Here is a 26,075-nt window from a genome sequence, read left to right on the forward strand (position 1 = left end):
TGTACCCCAAAACCTAAACCTAGCCCTGAACCCTATAAATACCCTTGTACCTCAAAACCCAAACCTACCCCTGAACCCTAAAAATACCCCTGTACCCCAAATCCCAAACCTACTCCTGAACCCTAAAATACCCCTTTACCCCCAAACCCAAACCTAGCCCTGAACCCTTAAAATACCCCTGTACCCCTGTACCCCAAAACCCATAACTATCCCTAAACCCTAAACCCACCCCTGTACCCCATAACCCAAAACTATATCTGAACCCTTAAAATACCCAAACACCCAAAACATATAGCTCAGTACCCCAAAACAGATACCCCTATACCCATACTTACCTTATCCACACATTAAAAAAAACATGCTTTTACCATTCATGCATTTACAATGAATCTCGTTGTAAATGTATGCATGGTAAAAGCACATAAAATGTAATGCCATGCTTTATAATGGCATTGCAGAGTCATGTTACTTTCGTAATGAAAGTATGCAGAGTGATGGTATGCGGAAAGAAAGTTGCGGAATAATGGGTGTTTACCCTCCCCGGTAAGTACATTGGTGGCACGGCGGCCCACATCTCCAGCAACATACTCATATTTTTTCACCACCGATTTGAAAAATGCACAGGTCTCTCTCATTGATGTTCAAGAAAAGGAGGAGCTTTAGAGGGAAAAGCCAGTCAATAGGTCGCCCTCCACTCAGTATGCAGCAAAAACACAAAGACCTAGACTGTGGAAGCACATGTACAAAATTCAACCTTCTTTTTGAAATATTTCGTTTGTTGCTTATTCCTTAGCAAACATAACTCCCCTTGTTACATCGTTAATTGGGGTAGCCAAAATATCTGGGGTTTGTGCTTAATTCAAACAATTGCCTGATTCTCATATAGTGGTAAAATACAGTTGCGAGACCAATCATACCACACTTACTCTCGTGTCAAAAAATAATATAGTGATAAACCGAAAAAAGTGGGTGAAAGCGAGATGGCACCTCACGGGCGCACCACCAAGCGGGGACCTGACTGGTACTCGTCAGGACTGCCCTGTTGTCATCATCGGTACCATCAAGCTAGAACAGAAAATAGTGTCCAATTGCACAAAGATTTGTGCAAAACAAAGTGCAGTGAACAGAGAAAAGAACCAAAATAGTGTCAATCAACACCTTAAAACTCTCATGACACAACACAGACACACTACTTTTATTCAATTTCTTGTGTTGTGTATGGAATAATAAAAGGAAAACAAGTAGAGATGGTTATCACCTATTCAACCATTCATACTTGTACTTGCCGACATGTTTCATTGCCTAGTGAACTTGTAGGCAATTTCATCAGGGCGTCATATATATTAAAGCCACTGCAGGTGGACCCACGTGTCTTCGCAACTGTAAATACATAAAATCCGCACCAATGTGGTTAACATACAACATCTAGTCCGAGTCTTACTCTCACACACAGTTGACTCTCTGATAATTACCCTCAGCAGGCCATAGGTGCTCCTACCAGCCAGACGGAATAAGGTTGTATTTTAAAAACACGCTGATAGAACAAATCGCGACTAGTCGACTGTTCACTTCTCCCTTTACGAATGCTATGGAGGTGGGAGAGACAAAGCACCTTACTTAGTTCGTATATAAACATATGTTAATCATTCAAGCCATTATTCACTTATAACTACGTTGTACACGGTGTGTGGATAAAAGGCAGAGAGGGAATATGACATAACCCACTCTATTTTCCTTCCCAGTTACCAAAACTACACTGAGTCACAAGCAATAGGCAAAAAGCACAACTGTGCAATGCTCAAATTACCCCGAAAACGCCTTGCACATTCCACACATCGCGTTAGCTAAAAAACGGGTTAGGAAAAACGGATCCCCTCTGATGCCTGCATCACATTGCAGCATACACGGAGATCGGTTTCACCCGTGGACACAGCATGTCTACCGGCCAACGCCTGTACCCTCTGCGCATTATGCGCATAACATCGCTTCCTGTCACCCTCCGTTTGGGACCCCCAGTTGCCTTACCGATCAGTGGAGAAGCGGCTGCTGTATCTCAGCCCGTGCCGTGTTTGCCTAAGCCTTAGGGCAGTACTTGTAATGCCGCCCGTGATCTCGCGGGAAACCGCGTCGGCCATTTTAGATTGGGCACTTTCATACTCAACAAAGCAAAAAACACGCGTCAAGGTGGAAACTAACGCGAGATTTCGGCGCGTGATCTCGATCTCGCTTTTTACAGCACTTTAAAAACTTTCTACAAATGTCTGAAAACAATCACATATTATATGCAACTGGAAAATATATGCATATATGCAGTATGTGCATTGCTTAAATATATTAAATTAAACTGGGATCTTTTACCACTCATTCAAGTCAAAGGACCTTAAGAACCAGCCACAAATGTTGACATTGAATGGGAACAATTTCAGTTATTTTCTCATAGACCCAATTTATATTTTTGTGAATCTATTAAACGTACTTTCATATCTTAGACAGAATGCATATTCAAGTCCATAGTGAGAGCACATTGGGGGTGCTCTAGTTTGTATGCATAAGTGCACCCGGGACCTGTCTTACAGCAATAGGAGTGTATCAGCAACCTCATACAGATGCCAAAGCGAAACTTAGTGTATCTTATTCCACTCCAATAAATCATTCAACCCCATCTTCTCTGATTTCTCCTGGAAAATCCATTTAGCTTCCTTTCTAGCAAACAGACGTTCTACTGTGTATGTGTCCCCTGTCACCTTCTCGAGAACTACCCACTTGAATGTATGTTTCTTTGTGTGGCAGTGTTGTACAAGTTTCGTTGTCAGCTTTCCAGATTTAATGGTGCTTAGGTGTTCTTGAATGCGAGTTTTTATTTTCCGTGTCGTAAGGCCTATGTATTGAAGGCCGCATTCGCAACTTAGTTTGTACACCACGCATGTGGTATTGCAATTACTAAATTGCCTGAGCTCCCATTCTCTGCCTGACTGTAGGGTGACCTGCGTTGTTTTTTCAGTCAGGTGGCAAACAGAGCAAGTGCCACAGGGATGATGTCCCGTCAGATGTGTTTTGCTATTCGCTTTTGATGGCCAGCACCGACATACACTTTTAGACACACCTCCCACCACAAGTTCTAGAATTGCGAACTTTAGAGCTGGGGAGCTACGTTCGAATCTCGGCATCAGCTCAACATCCTGTGATTCCAGGCAAACCGCTTGGTCTCCCTGTGCCTACCACAAATGAATGTGTTCTTCTGTAATGTAAATTGTGCTCATGCCATGTTGTCGAGTTCGCGCTATATAATATTACAATGAAAAGTAAAGTAGGGAAAGTCGAGTTCACACACTACTGAAAGCGCACTCTTAAGTGCATCAGCAGTGCACTGTGAATCGGAGGGTTTCACAGGCCTGTCACAGATAAGAAATGCTATCAAAAAGAAATCCTACAAAACAATATACTACTGGCCGGCAGCAATTCATACCCGGAGAACGTCGGGACGGGCTGCTAGTGTTTCTATAAAACAGCGCTACTGAGGGCTGCATCCTTAGCTCCAACGGCACTTGGGGCCCGATTCACTGAACTAACTTAAGACAAAATCCTAAACTTACTACCATTTTCGTATTCACAGAAGGCACTTACTCATTTTGGGATTCACAGAAGACACTTACTCATTTTGGTACTCACAGAAGTTAGGAGTCCTAACTTTAGGACTCCTAAATGCCTTCTGTGAATACCAAAAGTCTTAAAGTTAGGATTTTTCTCAGTTTAGGAGTAGTAAAGTTAGGACTCCTAAATGCCTTCTGTGAATACCGAAAGTCTTAAAATTAGGATTTTTCTCAGTTTTAGGAGTGGAAGAGGTGTGGCGCAGTGGCCAGGGTGACGAACGCTGGGGATCACGGTTCGATCCCCGGCACCGGCGGCAAGGGTCTGCCCAGCACCATGTGACTCTGGGCAATAGCTTGCTTATCCTTCCCAACGTCCCCCGCACCAGGAAACCTACGGGTAGCTGTGTGCTTTACAAATACAGGATTACATTTTTTAAAGTTAGGAGTCCTAACTTTACTACTACTAAATTGAGAAAAATCCTAATTTTAAGACACGGGAACCGTGGCTCATGATGAGCTGAGCTCGTCATGAGCATGGGAGGGGTTAACTTCCTCCAGTGAAGAAGAACAGGAAGGGACGTCATTCAGTTGCACCGGATTGTATGGAATGAAGGCATTCCTTATCTACTGATTGGACTATGGTTACTCTGGCGACTCATCCTCCTATGGTTCATGGGATATATAGTCTGTGTTGTTTTTTATTTAATATGTTCTTTAAAGGCTGGTGATTTAATAAAGTGAAGAAAGTAATGCATAATCCTCAGTGTGAGAAGTTGGCCTGATATATGATGTTCACTATTCTAACGAGACACCTGGCACCAGTCCAAACGACCCTAATTTGATGGTGGTTGTAAAGTCAACTTTATAGAAAGCTATCCTAGTGGTAGCTGTGGAGAGCAGCCTTCAGGCTAAGACTTTAGAGGTCAGTTAAGCAAGTTGTTTTACCAATTATAATCCCTTGAGTACCAAATGAAAGCACATCACACAAGGTATATATAACAAATATATATGTATTTATTCTAAACACAACCCCTCTGCACTCTTTATGAGGTCAGAGGTAAAAGTACAATACAAGGAACTTAATTAGTATACGATAAGTTGCACAGTATACGTTATGCCCCAGGGGCCTCACAAACCATATTTTAAAATAGTGGTATAAGAACCACGCCTGGGGTAGAAAGCAGGCCTACGGCCTGTGGAATCGCTGGGGCTTCTAGGAACAACCAAAGGTTAGCATGTAGGAGGCCCACGGGAGACGCGTGCAGTGTCTAAACACAGCCGCGGGTTACCATTGACATTCTATGGGAAACAAACAAGTTACAAACTTAACAATTTAAGGCAACTTCTGAGTGAACTACGATGGAACCTTTTTAGACTAGAACACTTTGAGAGTCAAGACCCACGGGAGCACCGGAGTGCTCGTGTTACCTCACCCAGGGAAGCCGGGTGCAGAGGTGCCTTTTGGTGTCGGGCGTCGTCGTCGATTCCAATGGAGAGCTGCGAAGAAGTGCTGCAGGTGACCAGAGGAAAAGTGTCCGGGTGGATCGAAGATCTGAAGAACCTGAAAGCAGAAGGGACAGAGTCTGGGTGACTTGCCAGTGACCAGGAGGTGATGGGAAGCTGCCAGCCAATGTCGGGTGATTTCAGGTGAAAAGGTGAAGCTTGCTTTTTCAGCCAAGTTGTCCAGGAGGTGTCGAGGATGACCAAGAGCTGGATTCGAGCTGTCCCACAAAGGATCTAGTTGACTGAGGGGTTGGCATCCGGTTTGGACCCAACAAGACTTGGCAAACGCAATCCACGCAGGATGTCGAGATTGGCTTCGGTGCAGACCAGCAAGGTCTGAGGGATTTCTCTTTTGGAGAGAAGTTGGAGCAAGCCTGGAGCAACCAGGAAAGCCAAGTAATTCAATAATAAATAAATAATACAAAAAAAATTAGGAGAGGAGAGGAGATCAGAATATTTATTTATTATTATTTTTTTGTTGTAAAAAGTGCTATTAGCGAGGAAGCTTAGGTATGATTGAGCAAGGGCCGAGCCTGGTGTCAGGGAGTGGCAAAATGTCTACAGCACCTGGTATTCCCAGGTTGTCTCCCATCCAAGTACTAACCAGGCCCGACCCTGCTTAGCTTCCGAGATCAGACGAGATCGGGCGCATTCAGGGTGGTATGGCCGTAGGCATCGGAGGCTGCAGGATCAGGCCTCTTGTGCTGACAACCTCCTTGCACTCTGGAACGTGTTGCACTGCACTGCACTTGCACACTTCCCTTCAACAACTGCCCTCCCTTTGCAAGCTTGCTACAGATAGCCAAGCACAGCCCTCTCTTCCAGCAGCCTTGTGCTTGCTTCTTTCCCAATTACACACAGGCTCCGGCTCCCTTTAGGTGCCAGCCGGAGAGCTCCAGCAGCCTGGGATTTTCACCAAGTGCCTGGCCTTGCTTTGCGCTGGCCTCTAAGGCACTCTATCAGGCCACCGCTCTATGTGGCAGCGCCTACCAGGCTACCGCTCTTCAACTCTGGATCGCCCGCAGAAACATTGGGGTGACAAGTTTTTTCTGCGCAGTTCTGACTGCAACTTTCCTTTTCTTTTTTAATCAGGGACAGAGCCCTGATATGCAAATCACGTCCATGTCCAGGGCCCGCCCCTGTGTACATAGAGAAGAGAGACTGAGATGAGGGACTGAGTGCTGCCTGGGTGAAGGGTCCTTCTTGCAAGTGGCCTGACTTCAGCAGCCGCCCCTCCTTAAGGGCAGTGAGGCCACGACCCGCCCCTTTTGGACAAAAAGATTGTATGTCAGGCTTAACAAAGGTCAGCTAGACAAACACTCTTTATGTTCAGGCCAGGCAGCCAGGAGCTGGACATGCACTGAATGCGCAGGCTCCCGGCTTCCTGAGCTGAAGATTGCTGGGCTGAGGATGTCACAGCTCCGGTGGGCCTGACCTCCTCAGCTCAGCAAATGTCCTGGAGGCCCTCCCCCTCATGACGAGGGAGAGCGTCAGGGATAGCCTCGTAGCTGGGCGCCTCATTTTTTAAGCCCTGAAGTGCCAACGGCCAAGTGTCTGTCGCTGACTCTGTCCCCCATCCTGCTCTGTGACGAGTGAGGGACTGCTGCCTCCCCTCATTGGCTGACCAAGGTAGCAGTCCCAACCCTCCTGGCAGCTCCCCGAGCCCTGCAGCAGGTAAGTGTTGCTTTTTTATCGACTGGTTTGCACGTGTTTGTATGTGAGAGAGCGTAAATCGAGAAAAAAATAGAAGTGCACCATATTTACAAGCACGTTGCATCAGTTTAGTAAAGATTACATAAGAGTGTCGAATTATAGAAGTGAAAATATATAAGAGTGTTTAATCAAAATAGAATTCATATATCAGGGTGAAAAGCTAATGTAGAAGTGTGTAGAGAGGTTAGAATAATGTTGAAATCTCATGTTATGTGGCTGTTGAAGGGGAGAATGTAATTCTGCTAAACGTAGAAATGTGTAGGCCACATGGCAGTTCACAGAGAATGAAAAGTGCTGTTACACTCTCACATGACGGGGATTTCTAATATTGTTATAATTCAAAGTATTTTTGATCATAGAACTGAAATGTATGTTTTATAGAAGTGTTTCATATAACCATTGTGTGTAATAAGTTAGAATACTGTTTAGACTAAGAAATTTAAGGTTTACAGAGTGCACAGGCCCGTTTCATGTAATTCTAATAGGCCTGAATAGATGAGATCATTTCTTTTGTTCTGCATGTGCTAGTTAGAGGAAGGTCATGTTAAACATAAATTGCGGAGCCTGCTCGATGGTTTACGACTTAGAAGATACGGTGGAGGCCGGAATTTGGGGCCCTCTGTAGAAGTGTCTGTTTGCAGGTGCGAGGATGTTCCAATCAAGAGAGTGATGAATAGACTTTTGTTCAGGGAGCCAGGCACAGGCCTGGAGGAGGCTTCAGGAATTTCCTGGGGGGTACCGTCCTGACGGAGAAGAGCCTGAGAAGCAAGGTCAACGCTAACGATGGGCCCAGAGGAGTTTCAGCATGGAAAATACCAGAACCAACACCACGTGAGGGGCGTCTCTAAAGGGCGTTTCTATTGTAAATGTGATTTTGTATTAGGGACAGGACCCCTGGGTGGAGTTAAGGCAGATGATCTGAGGAACCTAAGAGAGCGGATGGGTAGGCAGATAGGTTAACTGCGAGATCGATTCACAACGAAGACTAAGGAAAGTGAGTGATCTTCTTTGGAAGTCACCACGGCTGACACCTTTTTAGGTTAAGATTTTGCTAAGTAGGGATGTCACTTAGTTTAGTGTAGGGACAGTCTAATCTGGATTTTCTTCCTTTCTGTAAATGACTCACAAGTTACAGCTTGTGTCTATTCTTGCAACACTGTTGATTTTTGAATTGGCTTCGGTGATATTCTTTTGCCGACTAAGAGCATTTAGAAAATTTATGTTTGTATTGATCCCAGTATATCTTTTGAACCTTATTTTGAGATGTTTGTATCTCCAGTTAACTTTGGCTTTGTAATAAACTTTTAAAACTTTTCCATAGTAAGTGGTTCTTTAGAGTGGTGTAAGTCCTTAACTGTTTGACCTAGTAGTGGATTGCCTTTTACTCTAAGACAGGTACCAACGGTTCAGTCGACCTGAGTTGGGATCTAGATCAAATGCAATTGATTAGAAATCCAGCCGTAACAGTTGGTAGCAGAGTGAGGATGGTTACCTTCCTGAGGAGGGTGATCTAGACTAGGTTAGATTATCCCAAGGCCCCTAGAGATCGAGAGATGAGCAGCGGAAGAATCGCCTGCCGAAGAAGGTGCTGACGGTGCGAGAGAAAAGCAGCAGGGTCGGATGAGAGTGAGTATAACAAGGGTCATGCGTGGACAGATTGCGGTGTTTTGTGTCGTATCTGTATTGTAATGTCATGCGGAGTTGAGTGCCTGTACTGTGATTGAGAGAAGGTTGTGAGCGCGCGCAACCTGGTACTGGTAAACTGGTGAACCGGTGAACTAGTGAAAATCTTAAGTTCGGAGAAGAGCTTAAGTGGTTTGGGTGTATCGAACATCCAGAGTAGTTGTCGACCAGAGTAAAGGGGGTCATGAGGTACCATTGATCGCCCGCAGGACCGAGATAGGGGGAATGCAAGAGTGAGTGTGTGGGTAACGGACGCAGGTCGAAAGTTACCGTGTGTAAGTAACCTATCAGCAAAGGCGATTGTCTGGACGTACACTGAAAGACATTTCGTCAGTTAAGGTGACAATTACAGATTAGACTGTGGGCGTACAGTCAAGGAAAGTGATCGCTTGGTCGGAAGTAGTCATTTTTCAGAGTATGAATGGGACGCATGCATGACCGGGAGACGAGCTGAGAAAGGAGGGGAACTGCTGCGAAGGGGGACGAGTGACGTCAGCGAGAGCCGCGCTGGGATAGGCCGGTTGGTGTGAAGCCGCGCTAGACGAGTGACGTCAGCGAGAGCCGCGCTGTGATAGGCCGGTTAGTGAGGAGCCGCGCTGTGATAGGCCGGTTGGTGTGACGTCAGCGAGAGCCGCGCTGTGATAGGCCGGTTAGTGAGAACCGCGCTGAGATTGGTGGATTGTCATCAGGAAGTAAACGAACGCGGAGAAAATAAGAAATTTTGTAGACTTTGAACATGAAGTGTTTTAAATGTTTGAGAGGGATTTTTAAGAGAAAAAGAAGAGAATCTGATTACGGGGAAGAGGCACCGCCAGAGGGTACACCAGCTCACTATATGGCAACTAATGTTGGGTTGCATACTATACTGTGGCTTGGTGCTTGGAGTAAGATTACGGAAGGGAATGAGGAACTGATTTTTCCGAAATACGGAACGTTTAGACTAGAAGTGTTGCATCAGCTGAAAGCAGTTATGTCCTCATTGAGACCTTTGCCTAGACCAACACAGTTTGAGGCCCTTAATGCATGGATTAGGGCGGCGCACGACAGGAATCAGAACAGGCGCCAAGAAAGGGTGAGGCGATCAGTAAGGGCAGTGCAAGATGCCAAATGGGATGCGGAAGCCAAGAGATGGAGGGTACAGGCGATTGAAGTGGATAAGTTGTACACAGTGAGAGAGGTTACGGGAGAAAATATACCCATAGAAGAGGATGACGAGAGCGAGTCGGAGGATAACCTAATAAATAGATTGTTGATAGATAGACCACCTCCGGACGATAGGGGGATAGAAGGTACTGAACTCCCAAGGGAAGATAGGGTTGACATAGAAGGGAATAGGCCACTCCCTATAACGGATTGGGTACCTACCAAAGGTGAGGAGACACCTCAACATAGTCCTGTACAGAGAGTAGTCGGAAAGGTTGTGGTACAGAAGATGCCAGCAACAGAGAGGGTTGAGTCTTATGGATTGCCAGATGCTCTTCAAGTACCCGTTACCATAGGTCCTATAGTGTCGGTTTATCACCCAGAGAAAGGGAGAGAGGAAGAACAGGTACGGCTAAGCAGAGAAAGAGCTGAGATGGAAAGAAGGAATAACACGACAAATGCCTGGAAGCAATTGCCAGGACCGATGACGTGGAGCACCCCATTGGATTTAGCAGTGGGTCCCGCAACAGAGCAGGGGGTCAGAGAGGACCGATGGACCTGAGGGGACCACGGCCGAAATCCTATAAAGAGTTGAGGGCTGACTTGAGGGAATGGGATAGGTTCACAGAAACACCGAGCAACAGGTCAAGAGCAGAAGCTGAATGGGGAAGTCGAGGCAACGAGATAGTATCTCACTGCGGGGCTAGCGAAAGCAGTCAGGAGTGTGATGGTAAAAGTCAAGAGAGTAGAGGAGTTATACGTCATATTGACGGTAGAAATGAACAGGAGCGAAAAGGTGGAAGTACGGAGTGTAGAGAGATGTCTCGTCTCATTCAAAATGAGGGAGACCGAAGGACACAAGAATACAAGGATAGGTTTAAGTGCACTCTCCACGCACCTGATGATAATGTACAGCACTGGAATCGAGGGAACATGGGGAACCGCGAAGGATCTTGCCATGCATCGAGTGATCAGAGATCACAGCCAAATTGCGAAAGCATGGGGAATCATGGAATGTCTTACCATGCACCTAGAGAAACCAGGCAGGATGGGAAATGTGGGACTGGATGGAATTGAATGGGACCTGGAGAGATGGGAGCATGGGAGGACTCCCCATAACACGCCTGAGCCCAGACGTAGGACTCAGAGCTGTGATGGGAGAGATGTAAATGGACTCCCTAGAGATAGCATACTGAAAGCTGTGATAAAAGCCAAAAGACTCGATGTGACCAGCTTAAAAAATGACCTGGATGAGATAATAGATGGTACGTTGTCTTTAGAAAGGATTGACATGTATGAACAAAATGAGCTGCTGTTTATAGCAAAGGATATTACCCGAAAGGCAAGAGCAACTCATGAGAAACTGTCTGAACTGGCAGACAAGTATATGGTAGATTTGTCCAGAACAAAGACATTGCAGAGTAACCATAGGCTGCAATATTCAGATCAGGACTTAGACGGGAAGAGGAGAACTGGATTAAAAACACACATAAGGGAACTGATAACAGGAAATAAGAACATGGAGAGATCTGGACAAATGGGAAGAGAGGTGGTCCAAAAAGGGAACTGTTAGGCGGAGCGCGAATGTGATGTCTCCGGAGGGAAGGCTAATGCAGATGGAGGCATTCCCTTTGCGAGAAATATCGAATGGGAATTATGTACATGTGCCTTGGAGTAGGGGAGATTTGGCTGCATTTACCAACTCGTTTCCAAAGTTAAGGGAAAATCCTGTAGAGTGGTACAAGCAGGTAGAGAGGTTTGTCAAGATTTCAAAAGTATTGTGGATTGATTTGAACACCTTATTTGACATTGTGGTCCCAGGAGACTTGTGGATAGCATGCAAGGTTAGTGTCGAATGGCCAACTGTAGAACCAGAAAGGGATGCTCGTACTAATGGACCGTCAGAAAGTGTAATGTTAAAGTATGAAAGGGTGATGACATGGCTGAGGGAGAAAGTACCACCACAAGATATAGATTGGGTAAAAATAGACCGAACGAGACAGGAACCCAAGGAGACAGTTCACGAGTTTTATGAGCGATTGCTTAAAACGTTCAAACAATACAGTGGACTAGATGTAATGGATCCCAAGGATATAGGACAGTTTGTATCGAAGTTTGTTTTGGGGTTGAGACCTGATATTTGTCTGATGATTCAGCAACATTTAATTTGTTGGCAAAGCAAACCATTAGATGAAATTTTGAGATATGCAAGGTATTGCAGTGATGAAATAGATTCCAAAGCAAAAAAACTAAAGGAAAAACTGATGGTGGTGCAGATGCAGTCAGCTGGGAAGGGTGGACAGCAGCAACAGGGAACATGGACAATGGGACGGAAATCAAACAGTCAGAATAAGGACAACGAGGAAAACCCGAGACCTAGAATAGACATTGCTACATTGAAGAAAACGACAAAGTGTCACCAGTGTCACCGGGTGGGACATTGGAAACGCGAGTGTCCCTATAACCCTGAAAACGGAGAACTGGAAGTATGGGAGGAGGAAGTTCAAGAAGTTCCAGTTCAAGGGGTGACAGTGTCAAGGCGTAAGGTGGCCAAAGGGGGGACTTCGGCTCCACGAGCTCAGTTCCCGCAGCCACCAAAGATTTCGACAGGCGGAAAGACCTATAGACAAATGCCTCTTTTTATAGATGAAGAAGAGTGTTACTATGTTGATCCATTGACGGGACAACGTGTAAGTAGAGAGGAGGACTGTACCCTCGGGGCAGTTCTAGAGGTGGATCAAAGAGGACCGTTTGTCGAGGCTGAAGTGGCAGGGTGTCCTACAACATTCTTAGTAGATACTGGAGCTACTCGATCAACTTTGAGATCGGCAGTGGTTCCAGATCTACCAATGTCAGGGGAAACAATTCAAGTGGTAGGAGTCGCAAATAGGAGAATGACTAGTCCTTTGACGGAACCAGTGCCAGTGAAAATAGGAAATTACACAGATGAACATCAGTTTGTAATATGTGATTCTAGTCCTGTGTGTCTGTTAGGAAGGGACTTATTGTGCAAACTGAACTGCACAATATACTGCACACCTCAGGGAGTGGAGGTACAGACTACAGACGATGATGCTACCTTTAAGGTTGCAAATTCGAGAGTATGCGTAGAACTGTATCCTACCCTGACTGTGGAGGAGCTTCCTTGGGACTTAAGAGATACCGTGTCATCAGAGGTATGGGATTTTACTGGAGAAGAGATAGGATTGATCAAAGGAGTAGAACCAGTGAAGATCATGGTAAAACCAAATGTTGAATATCCAAGAACGCCCCAATACAAATTGACCCCAGAGACGATTGCAGGAATAAAACCCGTGATCGACTCTATGATTCAACAGGGAATACGGAAGGAAATCGTGGGTAGTCCATGCAACTCCCCGATTATGGGTTTGAAAAAACCTAGTGGGAAATTTAGAATAGTACAAGATCTTCGAAGGATTAATAACATAGTTGTTTCATGTTGTCCAGTGGTACCGAATCCATCAGTGATACTGTTTCAGATACCATTCCAAGCTGAGTGGTTTACAGTGATAGATCTTTGTCAGGCTTTCTTTTCAATCCCACTGCATGAAGAAAGCCAATTTCTTTTTGCGTTCAAAATAGAGAGTCGCGTCTTAACATGGTGTCGTATCCCACAAGGGTTTACAGATAGCCCATCAATTTTCAACCAGCTGTTGAAGAAAAATCTTGAAAGTCTAGTACTGCCACAGAACTCGGTTCTGGTCCAGTACATAGACGACCTACTTGTTGCATCAGAAACGGAAGAAGCTTGTAGGACAGATACCATCGCCTTACTGAACCATTTAGCTGAAAATGGGCATAAGGTATCTCCGAGCAAATTGCAGTACTGTCTGACAGAGGTACAGTACTTGGGTCACCGGATAGAAAAAGGAAAGCGCAAGGTGTCGCCAGATAGGATAGAGGCGATAATGAAGATGAACTCGCCTACGACACAGAGAGAAGTCAGGATGTTCCTAGGAATGGTTGGTTATTGCCGACAGTGGATAGCTAACTTTTCCCTGAAAGCAAAACCCTTACAAAAACTGATGCACAAGGAGGTGAGTGATCCGGTACCATGGGACAAGGATTGTTTGATGTCGTTCCTACAGCTGAGAGAGGACTTGTGCCGTGCTCCAGCTTTGGGGATGCCTGATTACGAAAAACCATTTTCACTTTACTGCTGCGAGAGAGAGGGTTGTGCTTTGTCAGTTTTAGTACAAACTCATGGAAATGCCCGTAGACCAGTTGCATACTTTTCAGCTACTTTAGATCCGGTAGCCGCAGCGTTGCCCGGATGTCTCAAATCCGTTGCTGCAACAGGTGTCAGCATTGAAAAGTGTGAAAATATCGTTATGGAACATCAATTAGTGGTGTATGTACCTCATTCTGTAGAACTGTTAATGACCAGGACCAAGACACAGCACTTGACCAGTAATAGGCTCACGCGCTATGAGCAAGTTATTCTTGCTGCGGAGAACGTGACCCTTAAGAGGTGCTCTGTTTTGAATCCTGCTACATTGATGCCACTTCCAAATGATATAGAAGGCGAAGAATGTGAAGATCACGATTGCCTTGATGTGACTGAACTATGTACCAAGCCCAGACCAGATATTGTGGATGAGCCGTTGACTGACCCTGATGAAATTTTCTTTGTTGATGGCTCATGTTTAAGAGACGATACTGGTCGGTTGAGAGCAGCTTATGCTGTTTGCACCATTACTGGAGTTGTGGAAGCCGCTTGCCTGGAAGGAGTACACTCCGCTCAGGTAGCCGAAATCATTGCATTGACACGTGCCTGTTTAGCAGGTAGCAAAATTAGAGTCACCATTTATACTGATAGCCAATATGGGTTCAGTGTAGTTCATGATTTTGGGCAATTGTGGTCTCAGAGAGGTTACATGACCTCCTCTGGTTCGCCTATTCGAAATGGGGACTTTGTGCGACTATTGTTAGAAGCATTACAAGGTCCAGCAGCAATTGCAATTGTTAAATGTGTAGCCCACACCACAAATACAGATTTTGTGTCACAAGGTAATAGATATGCAGACGAAGTTGCCCGTTACTGTGCGGAGCACGGATATTCTTTCACGGAAGTGGAAGTAGGTGGGACTCAGGAAAAGACAGAGTTAAACATGATGCTAGAGACAGTTGACACTTGGGAGGATTTAAAAGACATGCAAGAGAATGCACCAGATTCTGAGAAAAAGGCATGGGAAACAGCAGGTTGTGTGAAAAGTGAAAGGGATTTGTGGGTTTCAGCAGATGGAAGGGCAGTATTACCTGAGGAATTAGTGAGTCCAATGGCACGACAGATACATGGTCCAGTACACTTAGGAAGAGATGCCATGCTGAGGTTATTTAGGCAGACTTGGTATTGTCCCAAGTTTAGGATTGCCGCGGAAGCAGTGTGTAAGAGATGTGTCACATGCCAGCAATTGAACGTAGGGAAAAGAACACCAGTCACAATGAGTCACATTGGGAGGTCTGGGGGCCTTTCAACCGAATGCAATTAGATTTTATTGAGATGCCAAAGGTCAACCGCCTCAGGTATGTTCTGGTGGTTGTATGTATATTTTCCAGATGGGTCGAAGCATACCCTACACGCAGGTGCGATACACTCACAGTAGCAAAGTTGTTGCTTAGAGAGTTGATTCCGCGCTTCGGGGTGCCGGCCTCCCTGGAATCGGACAGAGGAACACATTTTAACAGCGAAGTTGTGAAGATGCTTTGCTCTGCATTGAACATTGATCAGAAGTTGCACTGTAGCTATCGACCAGAGGCTTCAGGTATCGTGGAGCAGATAAATGGGACTTTGAAATGCCGAATGGCCAAAGTATGTTCATCCACGTCCTTAAGCTGGCCTGATGCTTTGCCCTTGGTACTCATGAGTACGCGTAGCACACCAGACAGGAGGACAGGTCTCTCTCCACATGAGGTTTTAATGGGGAGGGCAATGAGACTTCCGTCTGTTCCAACTACAGCTTTGTTGAACATTACAGATGACCTGATCCTGGATTATTGCAAGGGACTGTCTGACGCCATTCATTCTGTGTCTCTTCAGGTGCAGGCTGCTGAAGTTCCATCTTCAAGAGATCTATGTCACGACTTGTGTCCAGGTGACTGGATCGTGGTGAAGAAGCACGTCCGGAAGAACTGCCTAGACGTGCGTTGGAATGGGCCCTACCAGATAATCCTGACGACGAATACTGCTGTGAAGTGTGGAGGGCTACCAAACTGGATACACGCTTCCCATACTCGAAGAGTTCCAGCACCCTTGGAAGAAACAGCTCCTCTCACAGATGAAAATCCAGATGTGGACAGCGAACCACTAGAGGGGACCAGTCAAGCTGTGGGGGTGTCTGAAGAGGTTGGGAGTGCCACAGATCCAGAAGAAGAAGAAACACAGGGCGACAGTGAAACTAAAGTTGCCACAGAAGGAGAAAGTTGCTGTAAATACGGCTCAGACACAGATCAAGACAAGAGTGATCAAGAACCGAGTGTGAGGACAAGAAATAGGAGAACAAGGCGTGGAGAAGCTAGTTGGCCTGAAAGAAAGAAGAGGCCGAGCTTGAAGCCAACTCCAGAAAGAACTCTTGCTCCTATATCTGAAGACTCAGATCTGGACGAAGGTGCACAGAGACAGGAACAGGAAGGTCCGAGAAGATCGAGGAGGGTACGAGTGCCCTGCAGAAGATACGCTACTCCTGAGTGGACCTACCTAGCTGCAGATGTCCAGTGCACGGAGATCCGGGAGGTTGAGGGAAGTGACATTGACCAGTGTTGACCCAATCATAACAGTGGAAATAGTGTTGTTGATACCAGGAGTGGAGGTCGAAGGGTTGCTAACACTCACTATTCCCAATCCTCCTTATCTGAGCGGGATAAGAGACATGGTTTTAAACAGAATCGAATTTCCGACTTTTTGTCCAAGAAGGCCAACACCTGAGGAGATCGTTCTTCGTTTGGAAATATTGGTGTATGTGATCAGAGCCGCTGGAAAACGTATAATTCCAGATTGCTAAAGACTTTGTAAATAAACAGATTGAGAGATAACCTAGCGCCAAGTGGAAGAAGAAGAAATTTAGGGACTCCCATTTAGTGGACGGAGAAGGGCTAGGGTTGTCTGTTGCTACAGAACTCAAAGACTGATCTTACAGAAGGGATTAGCAGCTTCCAGGTGTGGTTCAGAAAGGCTGAATAAGCAAAGAAAAGAGACTTTGTGTTGCTAAAGAAAATCAGAACTACACTGTCTTGAGATCATGGAGGCTGGCAACCCGAACCGCAGGACAAAATGTATAGTAGGCACACTTTTAGTGGGAGTGATTTTTCTTATAGTTTTAGTAGTTACTATATCATATGTAGTGGGACATGAAAATGAAGAGAAAGCAACAAAGGAAGCAAAAAGTGTATCGATACAGAAACCTACTACTGCTAGTCTAAGGGGGGACGATACAGAGAAAGATAAAGCTTCACTAGCAGCAGAGACTCGTAGGTTGCATGTGGACGAATCACAGGGAAATTTAAAATCAAATGCATATGCTAAATTGCTTTATGAATATATTGATGCTATGGAGGCAAAAGCTTGTTACGTTTGCATGCAATTGCCAGCTTCTGTAGACGAAGGTATTAGATATCATCTTCCATTGACTTATGGAATCACATGTAGTTTGTTGCTTAGTATATTTTATGAACGTGATGGTTTTGAATATTATTTTTCAAATTTTGATGCTGTTTTACCAGTAGTGCCAAACTACAAGCACTTGAACAAGTGGGATTATTATAAGAATGAAGATAGATTACAGAAATTTTTCATTCCTTGGAAAACATTGGATACTTCACATGCCCGAAGAAATAATTTGACTTGTAAAGTGTCAGAAATTGAAAAAAGGTTTATAGGGCAGGTGGATGATCGGTATAGGAGACAGAAGATTTTAAAGGCTTCAGGCCAATGGAAAACACATTGGACCGAGGAAGAAAGGTCACACCAAAGAAAGGGTAGTAATGGTCCAATAGCTCTAGATCGAGAGAAGAAAGGGAAACTGTGTATACATAGGGGTAAAACCTATTACGAGAATGTGTTTGCGGGAGACGTAAATTGTGAACATGCTTTCCAATTAGAATATTATACCAAAGACTTCTTGAAGGAAATGCAGGTGATCCCAAATGTATATTTTGTTTGTGGAAGGAATGCATACGTGAAACTACCGGATAATTGGTATGGATCATGTTATTTGGCAATTGTCTTCCCCAAAATATACCATGCAAAGGATTTATAAATCATAGAGGGAGGAACTCAAGCTAGAGGAAGAAGGGATGTAAACTATGAGGAGGTAGTTGGAGACGTTTTTGGTGCTGCGTTTCCTCTTTTAGGAATAGTACTGAATGACGTCAAGATTAGAAGATTGGCAACAGTTGTAGATAGGTTGTCCGACAGTACTGCTAGATCATTAATTCTGGTGGAGGGAGAGATGCAATCGATAAGGGCAATGGTTCTTCAGAACCGACTTGCTCTAGATGTTCTGTTAGCCAAAGAGGGAGGAGTTTGTAAGGCTTTGAAGGTTCAGGAATGTTGCACTTACATTTCAGACAATTCAAAACCTCTAGAAAAGTATATGCGGAACATTACTGAAATTCATCATGAGATTGAGGATTTGACACAGATAAATGTGTGGGAAAAAGTAGGTCATGGAATGGGTAAAGTTGGAGGTTGGTTTGCCAACTTAGGAAAGAGTTTCAATTGGTACATACTGAAACCTATCATCATAATAGTGATTTGTATAATCATCTTGTGGGGATTGGTGCGGCTGTACCAATGGTATAGATCAAATAGGTTGCAGAGATCCATGAGAGAGCAGGAGAGGAGATTAGCTGCGATGCAGGATAATCAGTACAGGAGTCTGAGGGCTCTAGAGATGATGAAACGAGGGAGTACTTCAACAAGTTCCGTTTGATTTAGTTCAAACCTTAGGGATGGTGTTGTGATGGTGATGACTACTAAAAGTCATCAAAGGGGGGAACTGAGAGAGCGTAAATCGAGAAAAAAATAGAAGTGCACCATATTTACAAGCACGTTGCATCAGTTTAGTAAAGATTACAGAAGAGTGTCGAATTATAGAAGTGAAAATATATAAGAGTGTTTAATCAAAATAGAATTCATATATCAGGGTGAAAAGCTAATGTAGAAGTGTGTAGAGATGTTAGAATAATGTTGAAATCTCATGTTATGTGGCTGTTGAAGGGGAGAATGTAATTCTGCTAAACGTAGAAATGTGTAGGCCACATGGCAGTTCACAGAGAATGAAAAGTGCTGTTACACTCTCACATGACGGGGATTTCTAATGTTGTTATAATTCAAAGTATTTTTGATCATAGAACTGAAATGTATGTTTTATAGAAGTGTTTCATATAACCATTGTGTGTAATAAGTTAGAATACTGTTTAGACTAAGAAATTTAAGGTTTACAGAGTGCACAGGCCCGTTTCATGTAATTCTAATAGGCCTGAATAGATGAGATCATTTCTTTTGTTCTGCATGTGCTAGTTAGAGGAAGGTCATGTTAAACATAAATTGCGGAGCCTGCTCGATGGTTTACGACTTAGAAGATACGGTGCATGCCGGAATTTGGGGCCCTCTGTAGAAGTGTCTGTTTGCAGGTGCGAGGAGGTTCCAATCAAGAGAGTGATGAATAGATTTTTGTTCAGGGAGCCAGGCACAGGCCTGGAGGTGGCTTCAGGAATTTCCTGGGGGGTACCGTCCTGACGGAGAAGAGCCTGAGAAGCAAGGTCAACGCTAACGATGGGCCCAGAGGAGTTTCAGCATGGAAAATACCAGAACCAACACCAGGTGAGGGGCGTCTCTAAAGGGCGTTTCTATTGTAAATGTGATTTTGTATTAGGGACAGGACCCGTGGGTGGAGTTAAGGCAAATGATCTGAGGAACCTAAGAGAGCGGATGGGTAGGCAGATAGGTTAACTGCGAGATCGATTCACAACGAAGACTAAGGAAAGTGAGTGATCTTCTTTGGAAGTCACCACGGCTTACACCTTTTTAGGTTAAGATTTTGCTAAGTAGGGATGTCACTTAGTTTAGTGTAGGGACAGTCTAATCTGGATTTTCTTCCTTTCTGTAAATGACTCACAAGTTACAGCTTGTGTCTATTCTTGCAACACTGTTGATTTTTGAATTGGCTTTGGTGATATTCTTTTGCCGACTAAGAGCATTTAGAAAATTGATGTTTGTATTGATCCCAGTATATCTTTTGAACCTTATTTTAAGATGTTTGTATCTCCAGTTAACTTTGGCTTTGTAATAAACTTTTAAAACTTTTCCATAGTAAGTGGTTCTTTAGAGTGGTGTAAGTCCTTAACTGTTTGACCTAGTAGTGGATTGCCTTTTACTCTAAGACAGGTACCAACGGTTCAGTTGACCTGAGTTGAGATCTAGATCAAATGCAATTGATTAGAAATCCAGCCGTAACATATGTATGAGTGTATGTGTATTTGTGAGCGAGTCTCGTGAAAGGGGAGTGGGTGTGTGAGTGTCTGCATGCGAATGCATGGGTGTAAGTGAGTGTGCATGCGTGTGCGCCCCGCTCCCCTCTCGGTTGTACTGAACGGCACTCGCTGCCTGCCTCTCTGCCTCAGCCCTCCCCCTGCTCCCGGGCTGCTGGGGAAGGCCAAAAGAGGGGGACCAGAAACCGGTACTGCTGCCCCTGGAGCAGCCCAGCAGCAGCTTGCAGCAGCTCGAGGCCATCCGGCAGAAGTAAACCCTCTGCTGGGGAGGGGGTGCGGGTCCCCTGTCCTGCCTTAGGGCAAAGGTTTTCTGTTTTTTTGGAACCAGGGTAAAGTGCAGCCGAATTTTCAGTTTCCGAATGGAAAGTTATGGGCCCTGCGTGTTGTCAACTTGATGGTGTTTTCTTTTTGAAGACAGATACAATAAAATAATAGAATAAATACCCCCCCTAAAAGAAAAAAACAGAAGTGCCACTATTGAGAAGCAAAAAGCCTACAGCACCTGGTATTCGCAGGCGGTCTCCCATCCAAGTACTAACCAGGCCCGACCCTGCTTAGCTTACGAGATCGGGCACATTCAGGGTGGTATGGCCGTAGGCACGAGAGGCTGCCGGTTCAGGCCTCTTATGCAGACGCAGCCCAGCCCGCATGATGTCGTCACCAGGCTACTTTCAAGTACATTTGCACATTTCCATTTCACACCTGCCCTCCGTTTCAAACTTCCTGCACAGAGCCAAGCACAGCCCTCTCTCGCACTTGCTTATTTGAAACTTTGGCAGAGGCTGGGACCTCCCTTCTTAAGGGGCCGGCACTAACAGCAGCAAGCGCCTAGTCTTGCTTCTAAGGCACTCTACTTGGGCCACTTCTATACGTGCCCTCCTGGGGGCTGGGGGGGCTGCAGGGACTCCCGCTCTGCAGCTGATGCTCACCCCAACTCTGGGGAGGCAACTTCTTCACCCTCAAGCACTGGCTGCTTCAAGTCTCCTGTTGTGTGTTTTTTTTAAAATCAAGGACAGGCCCCTGTAGGTGTCTTGGCGCTGAAAAACAGATGTTTATTGTTACCCAACTCAATGGTACTCATTTTATCAACCTCAAATGGATGAAAGGCTGAGTGGACCCGCGGGGATTTGAACCTGTGACCATTAGGTCGAACACAGGCCCCTGCAAGGGACACATTAGTCCACTGAGCCACCAGACCTGGCTATGCAAATAATGTCTATGCCCCGCCCTTCGGTGCCTGCATGTAGAAGAGAGAGTGAGGCGAGGGTCCAAGAAGTGCCGGGGTCCAGGAGGGAGGAAAGGGGGACAAGCAGCACCAACAACCATTTGTGTGTGTAACCTGCCGCTTTATTGAAACAGGTGCCCATTACACTTTATTAAAAACTGGCACTTTGCCTTACAAAACTAAAACCTCTCTAAACATCGAATTACCTGACCCTTTGACATTTCGTCCCCCCACCCCTACGATGCTCACTTGATAAAAAAAAAACACCCTGCAACATACAACAATACATAACTTCCAATACATTAAATAATACACAATCTTATCACATAACATTATAACTCCTACCCTCCCAAGACCTACAATCCTATCTGCCTTCCTGCAACTGTAACTAACGACCCTCTAATTTAAACTTCCCAACTGCTTAACCTTTCCCCGCTCCTGTTCACCAACTCCCCAAACTTAACAATAAACTACCAAACTCCAGCCAAACATGGTCAACTTCAAAAACAACTCTGCCAACCAGGAAAAGGCGGAAGGGTAGGCGATTACACTGCCTCCACCTTTTCCTGCCCCCCCCTCCCGCACCCATTAACAGTCGCCCTGATGCCTCTCACCCTTGGTTCCTCACTCCCGATGCACAGATGTATGATGGTACATCGCCAACCGCAACAACGCCAGCAATGCCCACGCAATTTTTACATCGTAAAAGACATTATATCACAAGCATTCCCTGCGCATGCTGTCCCCACGCTATTGCAGTGTCTCTGCTGTTTTAGGCAAATACAACGCAGTTCACAAAATCGCATGCTATTACATCGTTTTTCCACTGTGTTTGTTAAGTATCTGGGGCGTGTTGTATTGTAATCCTGTAGTGTTAAGTTTGATACAAGTGATCGGTGCCCGCTTCTGTCATCTCCCGTGTTCCTGCCTCCCCTCAAAAAGTTATTTTCCATCTGCCATGTGCTATATGTGCTTTCATACCGAATGTCATTTTCCGTCATCTTCCATCTTCGTCATTGCAGCAACGTTTTTGTTTTGAAAGTTATTTACATAATGTAAAAACATAGTAGAACCATATGCGCGTAAAATAATTCTTATTCAATACAAGTGATCGGTGCACGCATCTGTCATCTCCCGTGTTCCTGCCCCCCCAAAAAGTTATTTTCCATCTGCCATGTCTATATGTGCTTTCATACCGAATGTCATAATCCGTCATCTTCCATCTTCCATCTCCGTCATCGCAGCACGTAGCACTCATGTTGCATCATCTGCTATAGTGCTCATGTCGCATCTTCACGCATGTGGCATGTTATATGATATCTTCCGCATCTAGTGAATGCTTTTGCCAATATGTTTTTCATCGCAGCACATCATGTCGCATCATGTGCTATAGTGCCAGTCTTTCCTAAAATGTCATCCACGTAGCAATATGTTTTTCATCGCAGCACAGCATGTCGCATCATGTGCTATAGTGCCAGGCTTTGCTAATGTCATTCATCTGCCGTATATGCTATGACGTCATGTTGCATCTGTCACAATCGGTGCGCGCATCTGTCATCTTCTGTGTTCTGGACCCCCCCCCCAAACAAACTTCTTTTCCATCTGCCATGTCATCTTGCATCAGTCCTAATGCGCATCTGCCATCTATAGGGAGAAAATTTCGCCTTGGTTTACTGATCAATTAAAACATCTCAAAACCTTAACAAGGAATGCCAAAAAAAACTGGCGAAAAAATAAAGACCCTAACAATCGTAAAATCTATCAAACCCTACATACTAAATATATGAGGGAAATAAAAACAGCTAAAAGAACACACATAGCTGAACGAATAAACAAAGCCGAGAATTCGTCTAAGGAGCTCCACCACATCCTAAAGGAATTCACTTCCTTTAAAAGTCCGCAAGAAACACCAAAAACAAATGAATGGACGGAAGACCTTTCTACGTTTCTAGACGACAAAATCATAAAAATATGTAAATCCTTTGAAATAGAGAATACATCCCTCCAAAACCTGGAACAGGAGCTACACGCAAATCAAGCTGTACACATAAATGATTCATCCCCGAGCTGGTCCACTTTCGATCTGTTGGATAACGAAAAAAACTATGCTTTTGGGATGAAAAATCAAATCAGGCTCTCCCAGTGATCAGCTAACCTCAAAACTATTTGCCATTCTTGCCCCAGTGTTAGTAGACCCCTTTTCCTGCCTCTTAAACTCATCCCTGACAGAAGCGGAATTTCCTAAAATTTGGAAGGCGACAAGAGTTAAACCCATATTAAAAAAACCCGGTGCTGACGCAAACACTTTCTTAAATTACCGCCCCATCTCCTTGCTGCCCTATTCAGGGAAAGTATTGGAGGCATTTGTAAATGAACAGCTGGTAAACTATCTTGAGAAGAACAACCTGCTCGATTCCTCACAGTCGGGTTTCCGTGCTGCCCACAGCACGGAAACAGCCCTGATCGAGGTTGCCGACAACATCAGACTTGCTCTTGACAAACGTCAATCCTGCATTCTGGTGCTTTTGGATCTGTCAGCTACCTTTGACACCATCTCCCACCAGATCTTGATTAGAAGACTGTGGTCAAAGGGCAGGTTTTAAAATGGTTTATCAGCTATTTGTCAAATCGAACAACAACACTGCAAATAGACGAGACCCTGGCCAGTACTCGGCCTGTCACAAGAGGTGTGCCTCAGGGTTCTATTCTCAGCCCCTCGCTTTTTAACGTTTATATGGCCCCTCTGGCCAAACTTATCAGGGCATACGGATTTGACGTGTTATCATATGCGGATGACACGCAAATACTGGTCACCCTCGTCCCTGACGTAAACGACACCAAAAAGCGTTTTAAAATGTGCCTGATAGAGGTAAAAAACTGGATGAGTTTAAATCATATCCAGCTGAATGGCACCAAATCTGAAAATATGACATTTGGGTGAGCAAGCGAACACTGGACCCATGACTGGTGGCCCCCAGAAATGGGGGAGTGCCCCGTCCCAAAAGAATCAGTCCGCAACCTAGGATTCCGCATGGATAACAAATTGTCCATGAAGGACCATGTAAATCATACCGTAGGCACCTGCTTCGGAATCATGCGGAGTCTACGTAAGGTCTTCAAATGGATACCAACAGAAGCACGCAGAACCTTGGTTCAGGGCCTTATAGTAAATAGGCTAAACTATGGTAACTCTCTCCTCCTTGCCATAAATGAATGCCATAGTAGGAAACTGCAAGTTGTACAAAATACAGCTGCTCGTCTGATTCTGGGTTTACCCAGACGATCCCCCTCTTTGCCATGCCTAAAAAGCCTACACTGGCTTCCTGTTAAAAAAAGAGCCATTTTTAAAACCATGTGTTTGGTTCATAAACATATATACGGCCCAGGACCAAAATATTGGAATCAAAAACTGACATGGTACCAGCCTGGTCGACAACTGAGATCTAGTTCCAAGTCACAGCTTACGCCGCTTAGAGTTTTAACTGCTAGAAACGGCGGATGTGCCTTTTCCTTTATGGCACCATCCTAATGGAACAAACTCCCCCTAAACATACGTACAACTACTGAACTCATGAGTTTTCGCAAAAAATTGAAAACATGGCTCTTCAGTTAAAATTTTCAATTTTTAGGCTCATCCACTTTTTACTAGGACTGTCCGCATGCGCCATGAGACACCCTCGGGATGTGAGATGTTGCGCAATACAAATATCCAGACTAGACTAGACTAGACCATCTGCATGCATGTGGCATGTTATATGTCATCTTCCGCGTCTCGTGCCAGCCTTTGCCAATCTGTTTTTCATCTCAGCACATCATGTTGCATCATGTGCTATAGTGCCAGCCTTTGCTAATATGTCATCTAGGTAGCCATGTGCTTTCATACAGAATGGGTCTCTCAGCCTCGACAATAAAAATGTTTTTACTTTGAGCAAGTGATAATTATCTATAGTTTAAAAGTTATTGACATAATTGAAAAACATTTTATTTTCCATCTGCCATGTCATATGTCATCCATCTTCCATCTCCCATGTCATTGCATAATCCGTCATCTTCCACATAATGTCATAATCCGTAATCTTCTATATCGCATCTGTCATCTGCACGCATCAGGCATAATGCTAGCCATGTGCTATATGTGCTTTCATACCGAATGTCATAATCCGTCATCTTCCATCTCCGTCATCGCAGCAACTTTTTTATTTTGAAAGTTATTTACATAATGTAAAAACATAGTAGTACCCTATGCGTGTAAAATAATTCATATTCAATACAAGTGATGGGTGCACGTATCTGTCACCTCCCGTATTCCTGCCCCCCCCCAAAAAGTTATTTTCCATCTGCGATGTCTATATGTGCTTTCATACCGAATGTCATAATCCGTCATCTTCCATCTCCGTCATCGCAGCACGCGTTGGCATTGCTAGCGATGTTAATGTCAATGCGCATTAGTAGCATGCGTTGTAAAGCCTCCTGCAATGTGAAAGTCGCGTTGTGATGGCAGCGCGTGAAAACACCGTCGTTGTAGTGGGTGTTTCCCCCCGACGCACACCCAACAACCTGGACAAAACCTCCTGTAACTCTAAAAGATAAAGGTCCATGCCCAAGCGGGAAAGGTGAACCCCGTCACCCCGAAACAACTCCGGCGCATCGTACCTAATGTCCCGATGCCAAACCTGTGAAAACCCCAAGGGCCTCATTTATGAAAA

The 26,075-nt window shown here is 44.8% G+C and overlaps 1 non-coding gene and 1 pseudogene across 1 annotated transcript; both read right to left on the minus strand.

The window, feature by feature from the left end:
* Positions 1-5,648: 5,648 nt before the first annotated feature.
* LOC144774400 (5S ribosomal RNA) lies at positions 5,649-5,767 on the minus strand. The gene has a single exon (XR_013600237.1). It is a non-coding gene; the product is annotated as a 5S ribosomal RNA (ribosomal RNA).
* A 14,867-nt stretch (positions 5,768-20,634) lies between these two features.
* Positions 20,635-20,743, minus strand: LOC144774433 (5S ribosomal RNA; annotated as a pseudogene).
* Between the last annotated feature and the right edge of the window lie 5,332 nt (positions 20,744-26,075).

This window comes from Lissotriton helveticus, chromosome 8 (genome assembly GCF_964261635.1).
Source record: "Lissotriton helveticus chromosome 8, aLisHel1.1, whole genome shotgun sequence".
NCBI lineage: Eukaryota > Metazoa > Chordata > Amphibia > Caudata > Salamandridae > Lissotriton > Lissotriton helveticus.